We start from the raw sequence: 21,824 nt of genomic DNA on the forward strand, positions 1-21,824 counted from the left end.
TGATTTGCATATTTGTCGAGTGAAATAATTGATTTGACATGAAATTGTCACAAAATCCACGGAAAAATTGCCATTTATGATTAACGGATGATGAGAGATTGGTACACAAAGACACACAAAGTTTTCTTTTGTGTATTCCTGTTCTCATTTTGTGTACTTTTGTTGCATATTTTGAGTAATTTTGCGTGTTTTTGTAGCTGTATTGCATAGTTTGTTAGTTGGTGTACTTCGCTTTTCATTTTTAGTATTTTTATTGTTGTTTCATTCACATTTTTGTGATAATTTTGTGTATTTCTTACGTCGTCTTGTTTGTTTTTGTCCTCATTCTGCGTATTTTTCATGTTGATTTGCATATTTTTCGAGTGAAATCATTATTTTGACATAAAATCCACGGAAAAATTGCCATTTCTGATTAACGGACGATGGGAGATTGGTACACAATGACACACGTGGGAGGGAAATAGTTCTGGTACGTTAAAACCAATTGGAAAAAGACTTGCCAGGTACGTAAGGCAACACAACACGGTCTCACAAAGACTATCAGATCTACGAGGATCTCATCTGACACAAATCAAACGCTTCTTAAAGGTCAATGAAGAAAGACGGAAAGAAAGAGAGAAAGAAAGAAAGAATCCAGGCAGACGGAGAACAGAACAACGTAGGGAAAACCAAGTGATGAATAGATACATAAGAAGTAAACAGAGAGGCGTTCTGCTGCGGAGCCAGCTGGCCACGTTTCAACTCATTACCCAAGTGTTTCCCTTTTCTTTAGTACTGCTACTTCAACATGGAACACACACACACACACACACACACTCATTCACATGCAGGTAACACACACTGTGGAGTGTGCATTCATTCACAAAGAGCCCTTTAAATGCTCCGAGTCAGGAGTTATTACATCTCAGTGTTTATCCTCAGGAGCTTCATTAGACTCACACTTGTTTCCTCTTTACTACGTTAAATGTGACTCACACACATTCACCGTGTGGGTCAAAGGTCACTTTAAGAGCAACAACTGCTCTGTTTTAAAGATTTATTCTAGAACGTTTGATTTAAGGCAGAAATGGGAAACTTTTATCACAGTAGGAGCCACAAAAATGTGATTGTATCTGATCTGAGGGCCACATTGTAAACATTAATGTCAACATTATAGAATAGTGATAATCAGAGCATTAATACACGAGAGAACAAAGGGTCTGTGTGTGTTTTTATTGTCAATGCGTGTGAAATTTTTAGTCTTTTGTGTATTTTTTCCAGTCGCTTTATGTATTTATGTCGCTGTGTTGCTTAATTTGTGTATTTTTCTCTTATTTTTGTAGTAATTTTGTGTGGTTTCTGTTGCTGTATCGCTTCGTTTATTGTTAATTTGTGTATTTAGCTTTTCATTTTTTGCATTTTTGTTGTTTTGTATATTTTTCTGTTAATTTTGTGCATTTATGTCATCATTTTGTGTATTTCTGGAGTAATTATGATTATTTGAATTGATTTGTGGGGTTTTTTTGTCCTCATTTTGTGTATTTTTGTTGTGGTTTTGTGTGTTTTTCAGGTCATTTTGTGTATTTTTGTTGCCACTTTACTTCATTCATTGTTATTTTGAGTATTTATCTTCTTATTTATGTATTATTGTTCTTTTTTATATTTTTATGAATTTTAGTTGTCAACTTGTACGTTTTTGGAGTAATTTTGATCATTTTAATTGTCTTCTGTTCTCATTTTGTGTATTGTTCTGTGATTTTATATGTTTATATCGTGAATTTGTGTATTTTCTGTTTTGAAGATAAAAGTAGTTAGTTGTGCATGGCTTAACTTAAGTTTAAGTTTGTAAGAACTGCACACATGAGCATGTCGGCAATAACACAAGCACTTTAGTTACATAAACATACACATGGTGTATTAAGAGAAAACTGCTGTCCTGTCATTTATAAATCTGTAGATTGGGATGAGAATTTAGAAACATGTACCTGTTCAAACTTTCCCAGCAGCTCCTGTAAGCTGAAGTTTAGACCAATCATTCTGGAGTGTGTGTGCTGGCTCCTCCCACTTTCCTTCGTCACTACTACATCGTCTCTATTCTCATGCAGGTCAAAAACTATAAACCAAGATCCCTCAAAGACGAGCCTTGTATCCTTTGAAAATCCTCCACCTGAGAAAACTCGAAACCGGCAAAAGAAAATCCCGACTCTTGCGAAAAGCGTGAGCCCGAAAGAAACAAACCCTGGTCTGAGGCCCCAAACAAGACGTTCACACACACTTTGAAAGCACGCTTTCGTCGGTGCTGATGTGTGAGTTTGCAAAATCCCTCCACATGTCCGTGGCATTCTCCTTTGGACGGTTGGGACGGCTGAGGAGAAGGCTGACGGTCACCCTGGAGTCATGCCTGGAGCCGAAGACGCTGAAGGATTGACGGAGTGTCGGCTAGACGCTGATAGTCCACTTCCTGTCGGCTGGAAAAGACTCCTGGATGGCCGACAGAAACCAAACTTTAAGTCTTCCTCTGTGAGATCTTGGTTCCTCTTCCTCTTCCCAACTTCTGGGCCACGAGGGGAAAGTGTTTACATGGTGTTTAGAGGTCCACCCCAGGGCGGGGCCAAAAGCCCTGGTAGTCACTCACGCTTGCAACACTTGTAGAGGGACCAGGAGGCACATGGTTGGCGCTCTCATTCTAAGGTAACACAGACACAGTCATATGCTGTTCCACCCCCCCCACCCCACCCCAGCCTGGCCTCACTCCATCACACCCCCCTAATGACTGCCATGACTGGAGCACTTAGTCAAAGAATGAATGAATACCTCTTCTTCTTCTCGTTGGAGCCTCACGCTCCAAGAAAGTTGTTTCCAGATTAAGGTACTCCATCCCACAGACTTCCACTTGGACCTTTCTTGATTTTCTTGTTTTCTCTTGATGTCCCGGGTGTCTCCCCTCTCCGTCTCCAGGATATCACCACTTGGAAGTTCTCTTTCTTTGACTCTATTGCGACATTACATTCTCTCCCTGGCTTGTTTGTGTCTGTTGTGCCCAGCGGCCCCCGACTCCATCACTCAGCTGTTTATTATTATAATCAGGATTCTTCCTTTCCCCACCTCCAGCTCTCCCTATCTCACTCGCTCTGAAGCGATCCAACACACCGCACACCCATTTCCTGAGGTCAGCGCGGACAGCGAGCACAGCAGTGAAGTTAGAATAACTGGAGAATATCAAGAAAACTGATGTTTCATTGTTGGAATAAGGGGAGCTAGAAGAAGAATTGATCAAAGAAATGACGAATAAGTTGTGAATAGAGATTAAGGCATTTCAGTGATATCAAGCTTTATAAGCTCTACTAGTGCGTAAGGGTGTCCCAATCCAATATTGATATATCAGATATCGTTTCGATATTAGCAAAAAACAAATATTGGATTATATCGGCCTCCATCTAAAATCTCCTACAAGCAGACCATTCTGTCTCATTTTCATCTATTTGATTTAGTTGTACAATATTCTTATGTTTAAAGTTAAATGTCTGTAACCCATTGGTTAATAATAAATGGGTCAGTTTGTCTCATCCCTACTGTTGTTGCTGACTATTGTTCTCAGAGTAAAATCACTTGTTCAAGACTTTTCTAACATTCCACACTACAAAATAAGTCATCAAAATATGTATGATGTGCAATGATATAGCATCAGATTGAATAATAATAATAATGGCTTGGATTTAAATAACGCTTTTTTTGAGGATACTCAAAGTGACAGCAGTCATTCACGTCAGTCATACCGGGGGTGGTAAGCTACATTATAGCCACAGCTGCCATGGGGCATAACTGACATTTTGTGCCTACAAATCATACCCACTCATACGAGGCATAAAGTAAAGCACATTGCCCAAGGACACAATGACAATGACAATGACTTGGATGAACAGGATTTGAACCCCTAACCCTTGGATTATTGGGTTCCACTCTACCACTGATCCATAGCCGCCCGATTGATATCAGTATCAGCCAATGTGCAAGACGGCAATGTCGGTATCATATCAGAAGTGTAAAAGTTGTATCAAAACTAAAGAAGGTTTAAAATGCATTACTAGTAAAAATAAAAATAAAGCTTTACTAGTACTACTAGTAACACTAAATGTCTACTAGTAGATTATTTTTCTTTGCTAATAAAAGTGTACGCGCCCACTAGTGCGACAAAAACCGTTACGAGTAAAACATTTCTTTGTTTACTAGTACACTCAAAAAATATCACTAGTAGTACCAGAAAACTTTTTTAGTCTACGAGTAGTACTAGTAAAGCCAAAAGATTTACTAGAAGTACAGGTAAACCTAATGGAAATGAAGTAGGAGGGATTGGAACCAAATCCAGCTCTCTGATTGGTTGTAATACTTTCGAAAGCCAATAACAAGTCTGAATATAATGTACTTTCCCCGTCCCCTTATTAGCAGATGATGCTAACTAGTGACAGTTTTGCTTCACTAGTAAAGTCTACTCACGCACTAGTAAACCAGATTTGAGTACTAGTAAAACTAAACTATGGTTACATAAAAAAACAACAGTAGCGGATGGCCAATAGAGGGTGCTAGGGCGCCGCCCCACCACTCACCACGTTAGTTTGAGTAAGACATAAAAATAATGAAAATTAATAATGAATGATGTGTAAAGTTGTTTTGTTCATCTGTGTCTGATTGGTGACGTGCTTGGGGTGCACTAATCTTCACCGTCCACTCTCGTTAAAAGTTGTACATGCAGTAACTCCTCTACAATACGAGTCAATGGAGTGTCTCTGGGCGCAGTTTACCGGCGCCCAGAGTCACTCTGCGGCTGTGCAGAGTTCAATGCAGCCGACCATTTACACAACACCCCCCTCCCTCCATGGGAGGGGCTGACGTCACAGTGGTCTGTCATAAAGTGGCTTTGACAGGTGAAGCCGTGGGACGTTAGAAGGAGAAATGAGGAAAGAGAAATTAAATAATTCTGCTTTCCCTGCCTACCTGCTGACTCAGCACGGATAAAGACAGGTAGGACCATTTAAAGCACATTTCAGAGAAGGCAAAGAAACATGAACAAACTAGGAACAAACTAAATGTGATCTTTTTAAATCTTGAATATGTCCATATTTTGTAAACTAGGTCTTAAATTATGTATATTAATTTACCACTTCCTTTGTCACCCCCGTTTTTATTTAAATACTTGGTAAACTAAATAAAACTAAAAAAAAAAGTAAAATCTGAAAAACAAAACAAATTAAATTTCAAGAAGTATAATAACCCTGACACACACTCACTCACTCTACTGTGTATACCAGAGTTTCTCAAATGAATAGAAATAAATCTGTTCATGAGGCACTAACTACTGTTTCTTTGCACTTATTTACGTCATTACGATGTTGTAATTCAACATAAAGGGGTACTTGAATTCAAAAATGAGAGAAAAGGGGTACTTGGGGGGGGGGGTGGACTTGGGCCAAACAATGTTGAGAACCACTGGTATAAACTACATTAGTTCTTGTTTGTTTCTGGTTCTGTGGAAATAAATGTTGTGTAACTGCAATTTTCCTACTTGTTTGTTCAAAGCTAGGGGCGCTGCGGAGTGGAACTCAATACCTGAGGAGGTTAGACAGCTGACCACTTACATGGCCTTTACAAAAAAAATTGAAAATCTGTCTTATTAACATGTACGTCTGCACACATTAAAAGTTGAGCATGTTGTGCTGCATTGTATTGTATTAGATAACGTAGCCTTTTGAACACGTGTTTTTTTGTGTGTTTTAATATTGTAACAGGTTTTTTGTGTGTTTTAATATTGTAACAGGTACTGTTATTGTCGTTATTGACTTGTGCATGTATTGTCATGCTTGTATTTTAATGCCTTTTTACATCTTGGCCAGGGGACTACAGATGAAAAATAGCCTTCTGGCTAATTCTGGCTTTTTTTAACCATGTTTGTTCGTGGGTTATATGAAATTGCACTGTCCCCTTTCAAATAAACACAAGAAAGAAAACAAAACAAAAAAAAGCTACACAAACCCTGTTTTTGGTGTTTGTCTTTTTTGGAGATGATTGGAGAAAAATGCACCTGCCACCACTGAAGAACAACTGCAAAATTCTTATCGCTGTGGTTTCCAGCTGTGGTCTGTGAGGCTATGTTGATTAAATGCAACGATTAAAGTGTGTGTGTGTTTGTGCGTGTGTGTGTTGGCATGCTGAACAGCAGGGTAGACATGTGCTGCATCAAAGCCGTGCGGGCAGATGGTTGTCAAGTGTGACGGAAGGAGACAATACCTCCTCGCATATTTATAAGAGTCAGACTTTGAAGTGCAGCTCAGCTAATTAAGAATATTTACATTTAAACGGATATTACGTGGGATTATCTGAGTAATAAAAAAAAAGGTGAAGAGAGAAAGTGATTATCTATTTAGGCTTAACAGGGATTTTAATATTTTAATGTAAATGAACACTTCAAAAAAGCCTGCACAAGTGTAAGCCAGTGGTCCCAAACCAACGGGCCGTGGACCGTTACTGGTCCGTGAACCATTCGGTTTCAGGCCACAACACGAGAAAAGTTATAATTTTATTTTGAAAAATTGTCACTTCCGCTTTTGCGCTCACATTTCCATGACTACAGAAAGCATTATCTGACAGTTATGATGGTTTATTACACGTGTGTCAAACTCATGGCGCGGGGGCCATTGGAGCATCCAATTCGGCCAACAGGAGAGCGTACAAAAACTCCTGGTGCTTATATCACATGATTGTGGTCAATTTATTTTTTTAAACTTATTTTTTTATTTTCAAAGTAGACAACTGGTACATTTTCAATAGGGCTGAACGATTAATTGCATGTCATAACACTCGACTTTCTAATCGCAAAGGCTGCAATTTATTTCTTTTTCTTTCTCGTTCTTTATTTCTTTATTGTTATTGTTTATCTGTGCTTTAAAATGTATATTTTATATTTATTTAAAGTATAGATAAATCTAAAATAGTTTATTATGAAACAGATTGATTTATTGCTTGTGTTCATTGAAAAATACATGACATGAGGCCATTGAAAAAATAATCGCATATTAAATCGCAATATTGAGGGGAAAAAAAATTGCAATTAAATTATTTTCCAAAATTGTTCAGCCTTAATTTTCAAAAACAATTTTCCAACTTATTACATTTTATAAAATTGTATCCATATTGTGTTGTGATTGACAGATAGAAACAATCATATTTTAATAATAGCAGATATGAGCTTATTTTAGCCACAAAAACATTACTATAGCAACGTGATGTTATTTATAAAGGCAACCAGGTGAGGATTAATCACATTTTCAATCATTTTTAATGTTCAACTGTTGAAAAAAAATGAAAAATTGCTACAAAATCCTTCAATTTTCCTAAAAATGATTGCATATTATTTACCTTAAAGGTGCAGTCTGCAACTCTCATAAAAGTGACTTTTTGTCATATTTGCTAAAGCTGTCACTATGTAAGGACAGATTTACATCAAACTAGTAGTTTGTGTGAAAAAAACAGGCTCATTGAGCCCCGCCCCCTGCTGCTCCTGCAGCCTTTGGCAGATTGCCAGAATGCACCACGACCGAGTACAAAGAACCAATCAGAGCCAGGATTGTGTCTGATGGGCTGTCTGACAGCTGTTGCTCACAGTCCCCGCCCCTTTCCCGTGCTGGAGCCCCGTCTTTTTTACAGTGTATGGTCTGGAAGAGTAGAAGATGGAATTGGTGACTTTTCAGCTTGAAAGGTAATTACTGCTGCTTTATTTACATTATGTTTGATTTGTAATTGTTACACTAGAACTCTGTAGTGCATGTGTTGTTTGTGTGCGCGCAGCTGCTGCTGCTGCTGATAGATTGGTGCGTGCACATAGAGAGAGAGAAGCGCTGCAGTAAAATGCTTTTAACAGAGCATGTTATATTACTGTGATGTTGCTGTCGAACTAACATTAGCTTGTTAGCTCCTCTGAGGGAGGGACTTTGGAAAGTTTGGAGGCAGGGCAAGAGATCAGCGGGGAGAGAGGGATCTGAGAGTTGCGGACTGCAGCTTTAATTAAATAGAAATTGGTCACAAAATCTAAGAAATTTTAGGTGAAGACCCTAAAACTGGGTCTCAGAGATAGTAACTGTAGCTTTTCATTGATCGCTGCAGGACAAACTTTTGTCTTCATTCAGCATAAAACAAGTGATTAAAGCTGCACTTTAATTGGTCGACTCAACATCCGTCATTCTGCTCAGATCAGCAGGTATGGCTGTGTGTGTGTGTGTGTGTGTGTGTGTGTGGTGACGACTGTGGCTTAAAGAGCAATCATATCTCAGTCCTTGTGAGGGGGGGGGTGTTGTGAATGCGTCCTCCGCCCAGTGAAGATGTGAAGTTCCCACCAGGCAGAAGGCTTCACATGGTGCACAGAGTGTGAGAGATGCTTAGCTCGAGGAAAACAACGATAAAAGGAAGAAGATCGAGGGATTAAAGTCTTTGAAAGCGAGTGAAGGGAAGAGTGATAGGAAGCCTCCAAACGCCCCCAGCTTTAAAGTCTAGCAGGAGGTGCTCCCTAAAATTAAATGGCAATTCTTTTTGGGTTTTTTATTATTTATTGTAAAGTCATTGTGGACACCATATCATGTGGACACCGGTATCAGATGATCAGATTCAGTAAATCTGATTACAAACGGTTACACAGGTAGTCATTAATAATTCCCTTATGCTCACTTAATATCTGCTAGCTTTCAAAAGGTGTATGATGATTGATTTTAACAACAATTCCAATCACGATTCGTTTTCGCTGATTCGATTCATAGATGATATTAATGATTAATTAATTAAAGCAACTGAACTTTTCAGAAAGGCTTTTGGTTAAATTGCTTTTAATTTGTATTCATCTTTGATGATGTTCCTACTGTTGTTTTAAATTAACTTGTGTTTTATTATCCTTTTGTGATGTTGCTGCTATTGTTTTACTTTCATTTTTGACTGTACAGCACTCTGTGAAAAGTGCTATAGAAATATAATGTACTTCATTCATTTACAACAATTTGATCCAAAATTGATTCAGTAACTTTTTAGCTAAAATAATAATTCAGCCACTGTGAGTGAAATAAATCCCTAAATACTAGACTTCCTGTTTCTTGCTTATGAAACTAGTTACAGTAACTAGTTACAGTAACTGGTTAGCTTATGAAACTAGTTACAGTAACTAGTTACAGTAACTAGTTACAGTAACTAGTTACAGTAACTGGTTAGCTTATGAAACTAGTTACAGTAACTGGTTAGCTTATGAAACTAGTTACTGTAACTAGTTACAGTAACTAGTTACAGTAACTGGTTAGCTTATGAAACTAGTCACAGTAACTAGTTACAGTAACTGGTTAGCTTATGAAAGTGCACCAGAACCAAACCAAGGAGATCAAATGATGGTCCAACCATTCAGACCCAGTCCAGGACTAAACCATTGTGTTGTGAAAACACCCTTTATTGTTTGATAGTGGAAACTAAATTATTTTTGTTGCAACATAAGCAACAGTTTCTAATTCAGATGATTTGTTTTCAACAGCATCTCAGCTTTTCTTTGTTTTTGCTCCAGTTTTAATGAAAAACTTAAAGAGCGTTCTATATACAGTATAATATCTGAAGACTGAGCAACAACACCCTGAGCTGCTAATCTATTATCTATTAATCTGAATATGAAATACAGGAAGGACCTTTCTCTGGGTCTATGGACACACTGATTAAAGGACTCCTGCTGTCACGTCAGAGGAGGTCAGCTGTCTGTGGAATATCTGACTGGGGGGGTGTGTGGGGGGGGTGTAGGTCAGTTAATGTCCCCAGTACGCTTTAGCCCTTTGATTGCCTATTGACGTTTCACTTTGCAAACACTTGCTTTGTGTTTTGCTTGTGATTTTGACGAGGACAAAAGCAGACGGAGAATTGATCGTCTCGACTGGATGTTTACGACACAACGTTTAAAAAAAAGAAAAGTACAGGATGACCTTCACATGTCGTCTGCTGCGACTTCTGCAACTGTTTTACTCACTTTATTAAAGGGAATGCTGAAGCACAAAACATGTGAACGTTTCATTTAGAGCTTTACACACACAAACACACACACGCACACACTATCAGGGCTGTGATCTGTTTAATGAGAGCTGTCCCTCCAACAGGAAGGGTGTGTGTGAGTGTTTAATGAAATAAACAACAGCAAAATACACAAAATGACACCAAAAACACACAAAGTAAGAGAGAAAAATACTTAATTACCAGCAACACATAAAACGACAACAACAACAACAACAAAAGACACTAAATGAGAGAAAAATACACAAGATCACAACAAAATACACACAAATAACACACAAAAACACACAAAACAACACCAAAAACACACACACTGAGAGAGAATAATTTAAATAATACCAAAAACACACACAAACAACAACAAAAACACACAAAATAAGAGAAAAATATACTGAATAATAAAAAAATATGAGACAAACTACAACAAAATATACAAAATGACACAAAAAACACACAAAATGATGATAGAAATGATCTTGATTAGAATGTTGTTCTATTGTTCTAGTCAAACAACGGGGGTACTTGGATTCAGAGATAACAGAAAGGGGGAACTAGAGCCCAAAAAGTTTGGGAACCACTGAACTAGATCATATTTTTAGACTTGAAGTCATTGCTTCTGTTGTAACAAACAGGACATGTTTTTTTGACACAAAATTTACCCCAAATTAAATAAAAATTGGCCAAAAAATCTAAAAAAATGAAACATGAAGATCCTGCAGGGACTGATATGTGTGACTTATTGCTTTGATATTAACAGTGCTGTACATATTATATCATTAATTATACGTGGAAGTGCAAACTAGGGCACAAAAATATTCAAATTCCTATTTTTCCTGCCTTAAATCTGAGGCCCCCTCCGTATTTGGCCCCTGAACTAAAATGAGTTTGACACCCCTGATTCATTCGTTCCTTTATTTAAAAATATACCAATATTATTGAAAATGAAAACATTTCATTACCAACTTGTATATCAATAGCTCCTGATATAAACATGAGTGTTTTCATGCTCAGACGTCTGTTTCTCTCGTTACCTCCAAAAAAAAAAGCCCTATTGTAAATTTATGATGACACCACATTGTTAAAAACATCAGCGAAGACAAATGGAGGCAGCGTGTCACAATGCAAAACATATTCACCAGAACCAAAATACATGCTTAGACAGCGCTGAGTCAACGTGCAATTAGAAGAAGCAGAAACAAGAGAAACGCGGTGATGTTTTTAGGCTTTTCTACATCATTATTATGCAAATAGACACGGAGGAGGATGTAAAGCTTGATGGCTCAGCAAATTATTATAAAAACCTTCCGTTCTTCTTCAGATCTGGGCTGTGATTTTCACCCCAGGTTTACGAAAAACTGAAGTTTTAAGATGCCCGAACTAAACAAAGGCAGCTCAGTTTGTTGAAATGTTATGTAAGTAAACTTAGTTTTAGTTTAGAGAGAGTCTTCTTCCGTTCCTGTTGGATCACTTACCGGCTTGTCCCGCCTTCTACGCAACAAAAGTAGTTCTGATTGAAAAACTTAGGGTATGTTCACCCTAGAGCGTTCTAGGATTCGTTAGCTCAGATAGTCCTCCTCGTTTGGGCGGTGTGAACACGTAAACAAAGTCTAGAGCGATTACGTGCGTTGTGAACGCAACTGCACTCGGTGCGGACTAAAAACAGGAAATGTCGGAGATGACGTGGAGCACATGGCATTGTGGGCGGTTAGGAGAACCAGCAACGGCAAAAGCAATACAACTTGTTCTTCCAGTGTTGAATATTGTTAAAGGATAAACTGAGAAGGAAGAAGTTTGGTTCAATTCTGATTGGATTTAGTCGGGTGCGTTCACACCGGTTCAGTTCTCAAGGGTTATGTTATTATTGTATATTATTGTACTTCGTTTATTTGTATTAATTGACAACATATCAATAAATTTCATTCACATGTATTTTTTAACTTAGTCGTTATCTTGTTATTGTCCTTATAAAAAATGTAGCGGTAGAAGATGAAGACAACGCTGAAAATCTTTGGTCAACATAATTAACGCCGCTGCAGAGGAGGTGAAGGTTTTCCATTGCATCCATTGGTTTTCCTGACTGAACGTTTCATTCCGTATGCTCTTGTTTATCTGCCTCCATCACTCCACGACTCCTCCTGCTTCACCTCAACACTTTATCTCCTCCTGTTTGAGCGTTTCTCTCTCACCGTTGCCCCGTCTAAGTCTGTTCATAGCCTGGAGCGTGAGAGAGAGAAAGAGAGAGATTTCTAACCTCCTATCGCCACCACTCGTCACTACCACTGTCTGATGTTAACGTTCCACGAATGTTGACAGTCGGAGAATTAATTCGACAGCTGCTGGGCTTGTTTTTGGAGAGCAATAATAACTGTCACTCACACAATGGTTTTTATAATCGTGATGCCCTGCCGGCTTTTTCCAATAGCACTCACTCTTTCTCCACCAAACAGTATTCAACACCAGATTCCATTTTAGATGAGATAGAAAGCAGTTTGTTTATTATACTCTGTCTCATCTGTTCTTTTAGCCTTCCTAAAAGTGCTTCGGTTTTAATGCGTACGCCTGGGGTTCCCTATTCTGTCTCCCACTGAGAAATCTTGATGACTTCTGATGAGTGTCATCGGTGTCCAGCACAGCTCGGTTTGCACAGTGGAACTACTTAGCATGAGATGTACGGCACACTCCACCGCTCCATTTTCCACCCATAGACGAGCACTGAGCTGCTTTCTCACTCCGATGGATTCAAAGTCACGTAGAGCTAAGAAGACATAATGTGCTTTTAGCCCATAGCATGTCACTACACCTGAACACACGTGTCCTTTTATTATTTAGAACGTATTCACGTAGCTTTTGAGACTTTGTGGCCCTCGACTTTAGCTTTAATTATTATTTAACACGCAGAAAAATGTGCTAATCGTGTCTCATTAAACTCTAAGAACATGTTAGCATCACATCACGCCAACAGAACTTTGTTGTCAGTACGAGAGGTTACCGAATTTTAATTGCAAGCTTCATCAAAAGCTTATACATAAAACGACAAGTTTTGTTGACTTATTTTTTCCTCTAAAAGTAATTTTAGTCCAGCCAGGAGGTAATTAAACGCTGTCATGTTGCGCATCAGAGTCAATAGCTGCGTATTAATTACCCTATGGAAATGCGCAAAATCTAAAAAGCGCGATAAAAACTGGTAATGGAAACATCTGGATTCCAAAAAAACACTCAAAATATTGCAAAAAAGTTTTTACGCTTTCATGAGGATGTTTTTCAGACGTTTCCATATTGAAATGTATCGCAAAAGCGCAATGGAAACAGTTTCTCCACAATTACTTTGTCAAAATTTTAGAAACAAACAAACTCCAATGGAAACAGCTTCTGTCAAAGCTAGGGATGTAACGATTCACTCAACTCCCGATACGATTCGATTCCCGATAATCGGTTCACGATACGATTCTCTCACGATTTATTTTATAAAATGGGACTGTAAAAAAATTATGACAGAAAATTATTCCTTTATTTTTTTGGGGAAAAAACTATAAAAAACTATACTGTTTTCCTTTTATTTTTCATTGTCAAAAGAATCCCTTGATAAACTATTCAAGACAATGCAATTTAACTAAAAATGAATCTTGAATGAAATAAATAAAGGAATAATACAAATGAAGAAGAAGCATATTAATTTAATTTAATTAATTTAAATTCTGGTTCTATAGTAAACAAAACTGCAAAATAGTAATTTTTCTTTTTAAAAGTGCAACTGAAAATGTATTTTGTGCCTTAACAATTGGACTTAAAAAAAAAAAAAAACTGTCACTGCACTGTATTTACATCATATATTTGTTTGGACCAGCAGAGGGCGCTGGTAACCCAGTGGTCGGTTGGCATGCAGATATCTTGCAGTGAAGAAGAGATGCTATGCTAGCAGACAGAGCTAATAGAAAAACGTGACTTTTACAGATGATCTTACTGCCAATTAACACTCAGTGAGTGGAAAAGGCTTATAGTTAGCTTAGCAATCAATGCTATATGTTTAGCCTGTCGCAGAACCTTTTTTTTTTGGATGCACGGTTTGACATGAAAAGCTTTAATTTTTGATTAATGGTCCCATTCTACTAGTGTTTGATATCGTCAATTTCTACAGCTTCTGAGCTTTACAACACTGTGTCAAGCATTCTGATTGGTCAAACCATTGCTGAAAAACACCCAAGCATAACCGCATCCAAGAGTGGAACGAAAAATAGTATTACGCATGGCACAGCGCAAACTTGGATAAAAATAGATGTTCATTTCAAGCCAAATTTACACAATCTATTGGTCAAAAATAAGACTTGTTCACAAAACTTGTGGCAAATTTGGCACAGTTGTGGCAACGCAAGTTCTGACTGAACTTTTTTCTACAAAAGCTTGTCTATCTTTGGCCTATTGTTTATTATTATCACCAAACTTGCTGCAGTTGACGTCCATACATTAATTCAATAATTCCTGCCTTTGTAGCCTTCCCTACTGAGAATTGGCATTTTATTCTCTCTGGGGATTTCTTCAGGTGGACTACAGATTTCTGTATTTAAAACAAGATTTATTGTCACTCAGTATCATATATTTCCAATATTTCACATCAACTGAAACCACTACTTCAATCTGAAAAAGAAATAGACACATAGGTCATGTAGAAGCATAGAAAAACGTTGGGTATGTCATTTTTTGGAGAAAAGAGGCTGGGGCTAAAGAGGTTAACAGGTGCAGGTGACATCTCTTTAATTTGTATGATTTACATGTAATCTATGACAAAATGAGAATGATCTCTTCTGTAAATGTGAAGCCTGTCTACACTCTAGTTCCTGCTAAATCTCCTCCAGTGGTGGAGAGGACCACTTTCACTTTCCTCCAGGCTTTTTGAACGATGTCGGCTGTCAACACAGCAACTGTCACAGGAGCCTTAAGGGTTGTGCTGTCACTCGCAGTATTCAGCCAGTTTTATAAGCTCCAAGACAAGAAAGTAGGAGGAAGGATCCAAAACAAAAAAAAAAAAAGTTTCCAGACAATGTTAAGTATGAGTGTGAGGTTGACAAAGTTTTATTGAGGTTACGCAAACATGACGGAGAGGACAAAGGTTCAGTTTAAGATAAACAGACAATATTTTTAACTTTTAGGCATTTCTCCAACACGGTAATTACAAAAAAAAAAAACGTGTTTTTTTCTCCTGCTAATGAGATGATTTCAGTCAGACGATAACAAAGACAATAACTGAGCTGGAGGAACTCCTTCTGTGCTTTCTCTAAAGCCTCGAAAACTTGGCCCCTTACGCAGTTTAATCAAAACACGGTCCATGACATTACTTCAGGGTTAAGTCGAAGAAAAACGAAAATAATCTGGATAAATTGGATTTTTATCTCAGTTGTGATGAAAACGGGAGCTTCTGCGACTTCTTCAGGTCTAAAAAAGACATTTTTCTTTTGTTTTGTTTCAGGTCACGTTGCAGTGAAAACATTACCTGATATTTCCCATGATCAAATATAAATTAAAGTATAAAATAAATGTAAAACAAGTGCAAAAAAACCTAATATGAAACTTGAAATAAATGCAAAAATGATTTCAGCTGCTATGGTGTTTTTTTTTTAACTTTAAACAGAATTGGCATCCTAATTATAGTGGATATTAATACATTCTATTAATATTAGATGAGTGCGCATTTTAATGGTGCGGATGAGTTTGAAGAGAAGAGGACAGCGTCCTTATTACTTTTTAATCACAAACTGTAAATGAGATGTCTAAGGGCTACATATTTTTATGACAGGGCCAATTATGAAAGTTTGTCTACGCTGTGTAAAAGCCCAATATCTATGTTATGTAGATCTATTTCAACTTGACAAGAGTCTCAACACAAAGTCACAACAGTCGACTCGCTCACTATTTTTAACAAAGTTTGTCGGAATCCAATCAAAATTTACAGAAACGTGTCAGAGACCAAACATTCTCATTTCTGTACGCAAAACAGCTTGTGATAAAAGTCCAAATTAGACGACATAAATCCCTCAGATTAAACCTTCAGGGGAGAAAACTAAATTCCAACCCCTTCATAATCCTAACGTCAATTAAACACAATTTACTGCCATTTGTTCCCCTAAATTCAATAAGAAGAATCTATTCTTTGAAAGTTTCAAATTCAATATTCAAGAAATAGAAATTAACTTGAAAAAAGTACCTGTACTAGTCTTCCATATAATGTAAAATGTGTTTTATTTATTATCAATAAACAAATATATGAACATTTATTTGAGAAAAAAAAAAAAAAGTAAATTTTTTGCACAATTTTAAAATAAAAATATACCTGGACGATCCAGATATTCAATTATTCTTATTCCTCTAATATGTTAAGAAAAGTTGTCTGAATAAATAAAACCTTAACATTCAAAAAGAAGACAAATTATTGGTATTCCTGTTTATCGTACGAGGAGAAAACCCATGCAAGCACAGGGAGAACATGCAAACTCCGCCTTAGCCACCATTAGCGGCTAACGCTGGACGCTGAGGATAACCACTGGGGTCACGGATTGTGCCACAACTCCTCCTACGACAGCATGTCTGGCACGAAAACGACTTTAAAAAAGAAAATAACCCAACAAAAGCTCTCGTATTATAAATATTATAACTGGTCCTTTGAGATGGAGCATGCAATTTAAATGCACTACAGGTTTTATTTATTATTTATTTACTACAGGCACCAATTAAAGCAGATGAACTAAAATCAGAATATATCAAACTAGGTCATTTACATGTGTTTTTAGCAAAGCAGATCTCTTTAGTAACATTAATTATAAAACAATTTCATCAGCGAGACGAGCTATTGCATAAAACTTAAAGAGAGCATCAGAAGCTGAATATTCTGCTGAATACATAATGATAGGTATGAAGTAATGTAGTTTATTGATCCTAGTCACACTCTTCACATTTGATTTATTTTAATGTTGCGTTTTTAGTGACTGCCCTCTATGGGTTGAACGCTGCTATTACAATTGATTTTTGCAATTGGCTGAGATTAGATCAGTGACATCACTAACTGTTACTGTTGGCCCCGCCCCTCCTATAAAAGATGGGAGGAGGGAATAGGTTTCGTCCTCAGTGAGCATTGATTGACAGCTCCATGCGGAACTGTGCAGCACTGTGGGGGTGGGGCTGCTGTGACTGGGCGTGTCTTAACTACACGCGGAGCCACGCCCATAATCAGCAACAACCTGTGGGTGTACACACACTTTAAGTTTAAAAATAATGTATTTTATCAGTATTAATATTAATATTAAGTATTAACTGAAACATTAGCCAACATGCGTGGTGAGTAGTCATGCAAATGTTATTAATAATATATTTCAATGCAATATTACACTGATTATTAAGCTCAATATTGAATTTAAATAACCTATTGACCAACTGTAGTTGCCTATCGGTATTACATTGACTACCAGAAAAAAGTCAAAATAAATCAAATTCAGAAATGTGACACTGTAAATTAATAAACATTCAGTAAATGTGTGTAGATGACACCATGTGATGCTATAAAAAACAAACAACAGCTGCTTCAGTTCCACGACTGAGAAACGAGAGCAACGTGAGAGAGAGAGAAACGGAGCAGAGCTCAGACTCCTCTGTGGCGTCAGTCATCATGGCCTCAAACCACCAATGAGGAGCAGAGAATGTTCACACACTGGGTCAAACACACACAGTACCACACACACACACACACACACACACACACACACACACACACACACACACACACACACACACACACACACACACACACACACACACACACACACACACACACACACACACACACACACCCACACACACACACACACACACACACACACACACACACACACACACACACACACACACGCACGCTGCATAAAAACACCAGGAGTTCAAAGCCTCGTTCCGTCTGCACACAATGCTTAGTCATGTTTTTACATTTTTATCATGAATGAGCAGTTTTAGTTTCAGTGTATTTGTCTAACAAAATATTCAAACACGAATCACAATTTAAAAATATATATACAGTATCACAAGACTGAAAAATGCTTACTGTATATGCCCAACATTAATAACATTCAAGTAAGTTACATATAAAACGTACAAAAGAAATACAAACATTTATCAATTACATTTAAGTTGCCTTTTTTCAAATAATGCAAAATATATAAAATGTACACGTGTGCCTTCTTTTATATACAACATTTAACAAATGCCAAAAAACACAAACATACAGTAAATCTACTGCTTCACATTTCATTGTGACATATGAAATGCCTTCATTTTAATTCATATTCCCCCCAGAAAAACCTTAAAAAGGGTTAATCCCCTTTTAACCTTTTTCCTTTCGCCATTTTGTAACTTTGTTGTCCCATTTTTCCTACATTTTGTTCATTCTTTTTTCTACTTTTATCCAATTTTTGTCTTTTCTCTAATTTTTTTGAGCCACTTTTCCTCCAAATAACCTACGTCCTACCCAATAAATACTATATTTTCATTTTTTCCCCCTACATTTTGCCTCTTTTTGCTCCACATTTTGCACTTTTTCACTATCGTTTGCCTCATTTTGCCCATTAAAGCTACCCTTTGCCATTACATACCACCTGGTTCCTCTTTATTTGCCCATTTTTTTGGCTCTTTGACTCTTGACCACCTCCACTCGCTCGTCAAAAAAACCCAAACAAAAGTCGCGGACCGGCTCACGGCCCAACGTCCATATCAAACTTTTTGATTATGGTCAAACACTAAAAGAATAAAATTATTTTGGCTTTAATATTTAATTTTAAGATACTGTAGCATCATTGTGATAATATCTAGAAAAAGACAGTATTAATTAATAAGACCCAATAAAATGGAAAGAGAACCTGAATCTGACACTTTATATCTGACTTTATATAAAACGTGCATCTCAAAGCCTCGGTTCAACAATATATTCATGCATTTTTGGACAAAGGAGAGGAAGTTATTTTACTTCAAAGACAAGTTTAAATTTCATCTAAATATACTCGCGGTTGCATAGCCGTACGGTAAGATAAGGACTACCAGGGCCATAGGAAAAGAGATAAAGAGATGGCTGATATGAGTGTTTCCTCAGATGTTCACTCGTATCCACACACAATTCTTCTTTTTCATCTGTAAATGATGCCTTTGATGTGCCGAGGTGAGGGGAAGTATAATACTGAGCACAAGATGAAAGGCCTCTCCCATTGCACTAAAGCTATTCCTTCAAAAAAGCAGTTGTTCCTAAGCAATTATTCACATAAGCCAGAGAAAAGCCACACACTAATACCATCACAGCTCTGAAGAGGACATAAATAAATCCTGGTAAACATTCCAACGCTTCATTAAAACCTAACACAACAAGACAACAACTAATAGACCTGGAAACATGGCAAAATATAGAAGACGTTACGCTGTGTCTTAAGAAAACTCTACAAAACTGGTTTGGATTGAGAGTCAAGTCTGGTACGGTATCTACATAATATACATCTATCCTCTTTATAACACTGTAATATGCAACACAATCCCTTTATTTCACCAAGTATAAAACACAGTGTCAAAGCACAAAATCAAACAACACAATTGTATAAATATGTTTAGGAGATGCAGGTAGCATTAGCAACAAAATGTTGTTTTGTGTAACTATAATTGCCACTTCTTTCTTTACGATGAGCTGGTCCCTATCCAGTGGGACAGATGTAATAAAAACAAAATGTGATTATGAATATTTAAAAAGGAGCTGCCAAATTATTTATATATTTTTTTTATTTTATGTGACCATCACCAGCACTCCCTAAGGAAGGGTAAGAAACACTTTATTATAGGGAGGATCTGCAGTGTTACACCTAGGTGAGGGTGGAAGGGAACAGGGAGGAGAGACTCAAGGTAGGAAATGAAAAGGGTGGGAAAGAATTGATTATTTTAAAGTGAGAGTGAGATGTCCTTTCAGTAGAGATGTAACGATTAATCGTAAGGCAGTTAAAAATCGATTCATAGGTATCACGGTTCACATCGATTCTCTGAAAATTGAATCACAATACTTTTTTTAAACAGCAGAGGGCGCTATATATATTTATCCTTCTCTTGTCCACAAGTGTAAGCAGCGGGCAGAATCTGCTACTAATTTTTTTCTGGCCGCCTTCTACTCTTAAACATGTTCATTAATGATTCCTTGCCCCTTTAGCACCGAAAGAATATCTGTAATATTACGTGAATATCTGTAAAAGTCCCATTTTTCTATTAGCTCTGTCTGCTAGCGCATAGCATCTCTTCTTCACTGCAAGAATATCTGCATGCCAACCGACCACTGGGTTACCAGCGCCCTCTGCTGGTCCAAACAAATATCTGATGTAAATACAGTGCAGTGACTGTTTTTTTTTTTTAAGTCCAATTGTTAAGGCACAAAATACATTTTCAGTTGCACTTTTAAAAAGAAAAATTACTATTATGCAGTTTTGCATTGTTTACTATAGAACCAGAATTTAAATTAATAGGCTTCTTCTTCATTTGTATTATTCCTTTATTTATTTCATTCAAGATTCATTTTTAGTTAAATTGCATTGTTTTGAATAGTTTATCAAGGGATTCTTTTGACGATGAAAAACAAAAGGAAAATAATACAGTATTTTATAGTTTTTCCCCAAAAAAAATAAAGGGATATTTTTCAGTCATCATTTGTCTACAGTCCCATTTTGTAAAATATATCGTGAGAGAATTGTATCGTGAACCCAGTATCGTGAATCGAATCGTATCGGGAGTTGAGTGAATCGTTACATCCCTACCTTTCAGCCACAGTATTCAGAGTGAATAATAGGCCACTCCTCCTTCTATATTTCCCTCCTTCCTGTTCAACATGTGACTGAAACACTAAAGCAAATCAGCTGCTGATAAGGAGCCGCCACCCACCGTCCAACTTCTGTCCATCTTCAAATCTTAGGTGCACAAATGCGTGTTAGGGTAGCACTTTACAACAACAACAACAACAACAAATAAAGACGTGCTAAAGCATGAGGTGAACATGAATCCTCCTCATATATGTAAGCCACGATCCGGTCCTGGTTTTGTGCATCTGTGAAGCAATCACTTCCTGTAACGAGATGATCCTTTAAGTCAAACCCTCGTTTCCTGTGCACTGCCTCCTTTGTGCCAACGCTGATAAGCTTTTTAATGTCCAACACACTGAGATATGCAGCGTATCATTCTAAAGGTCAGTGGGTCATACAAATGACCTCGCCCATCTATTCATATGCATTAGTAATTTACATGTATTTACAGCCTATGGCTATAAACTGTCAGATGATCTTCGTCCCTTGACATCCAATTAACCCTCCTGTTAACACTGATTTAAGTTTCATATCTTTATTTTAACTTTTCTCTTTTATTATTGACATCTGACCATTGAGAAATAGACACATTAAAAAAAAAAGAAAAGAAAAATCACGACATAACTGAGTGAAATTTCATGAAGTTCAATCAATTATGAACCGAGATATGATTTTTTTGAATTTTCGCCAATGATTAGAGAGAGAGATTTATTTATTTTTATTTTTTTTAAACTGATCCAGAGAAATAAACAGAATGACACAAATATGCAAAACAACAGCAAAAAAAAAAACACACACAAAAACTAAAATAAGTGAAATACAAAAAAAAGTAGTTAAAAAAACATTGAAAATTACAAAAAAAACACACAAAAGTATTTTTTAAAAATTGCTACTGTTATTATTGTCAGTTTTCTTTTACTTTGG

General features: G+C 37.1%; 1 protein-coding gene across 5 annotated transcripts in view; it reads right to left on the reverse strand.

The window, feature by feature from the left end:
- utrn (utrophin) overlaps window positions 1–21,824 on the reverse strand; it is a 217,543-nt gene that overhangs the window by 84,464 nt on the left and 111,255 nt on the right. The window lies entirely within an intron of this gene.

The sequence above is a fragment of the Gouania willdenowi genome, chromosome 24 (assembly GCF_900634775.1).
Source record: "Gouania willdenowi chromosome 24, fGouWil2.1, whole genome shotgun sequence".
Lineage (NCBI taxonomy): Eukaryota > Metazoa > Chordata > Actinopteri > Blenniiformes > Gobiesocidae > Gouania > Gouania willdenowi.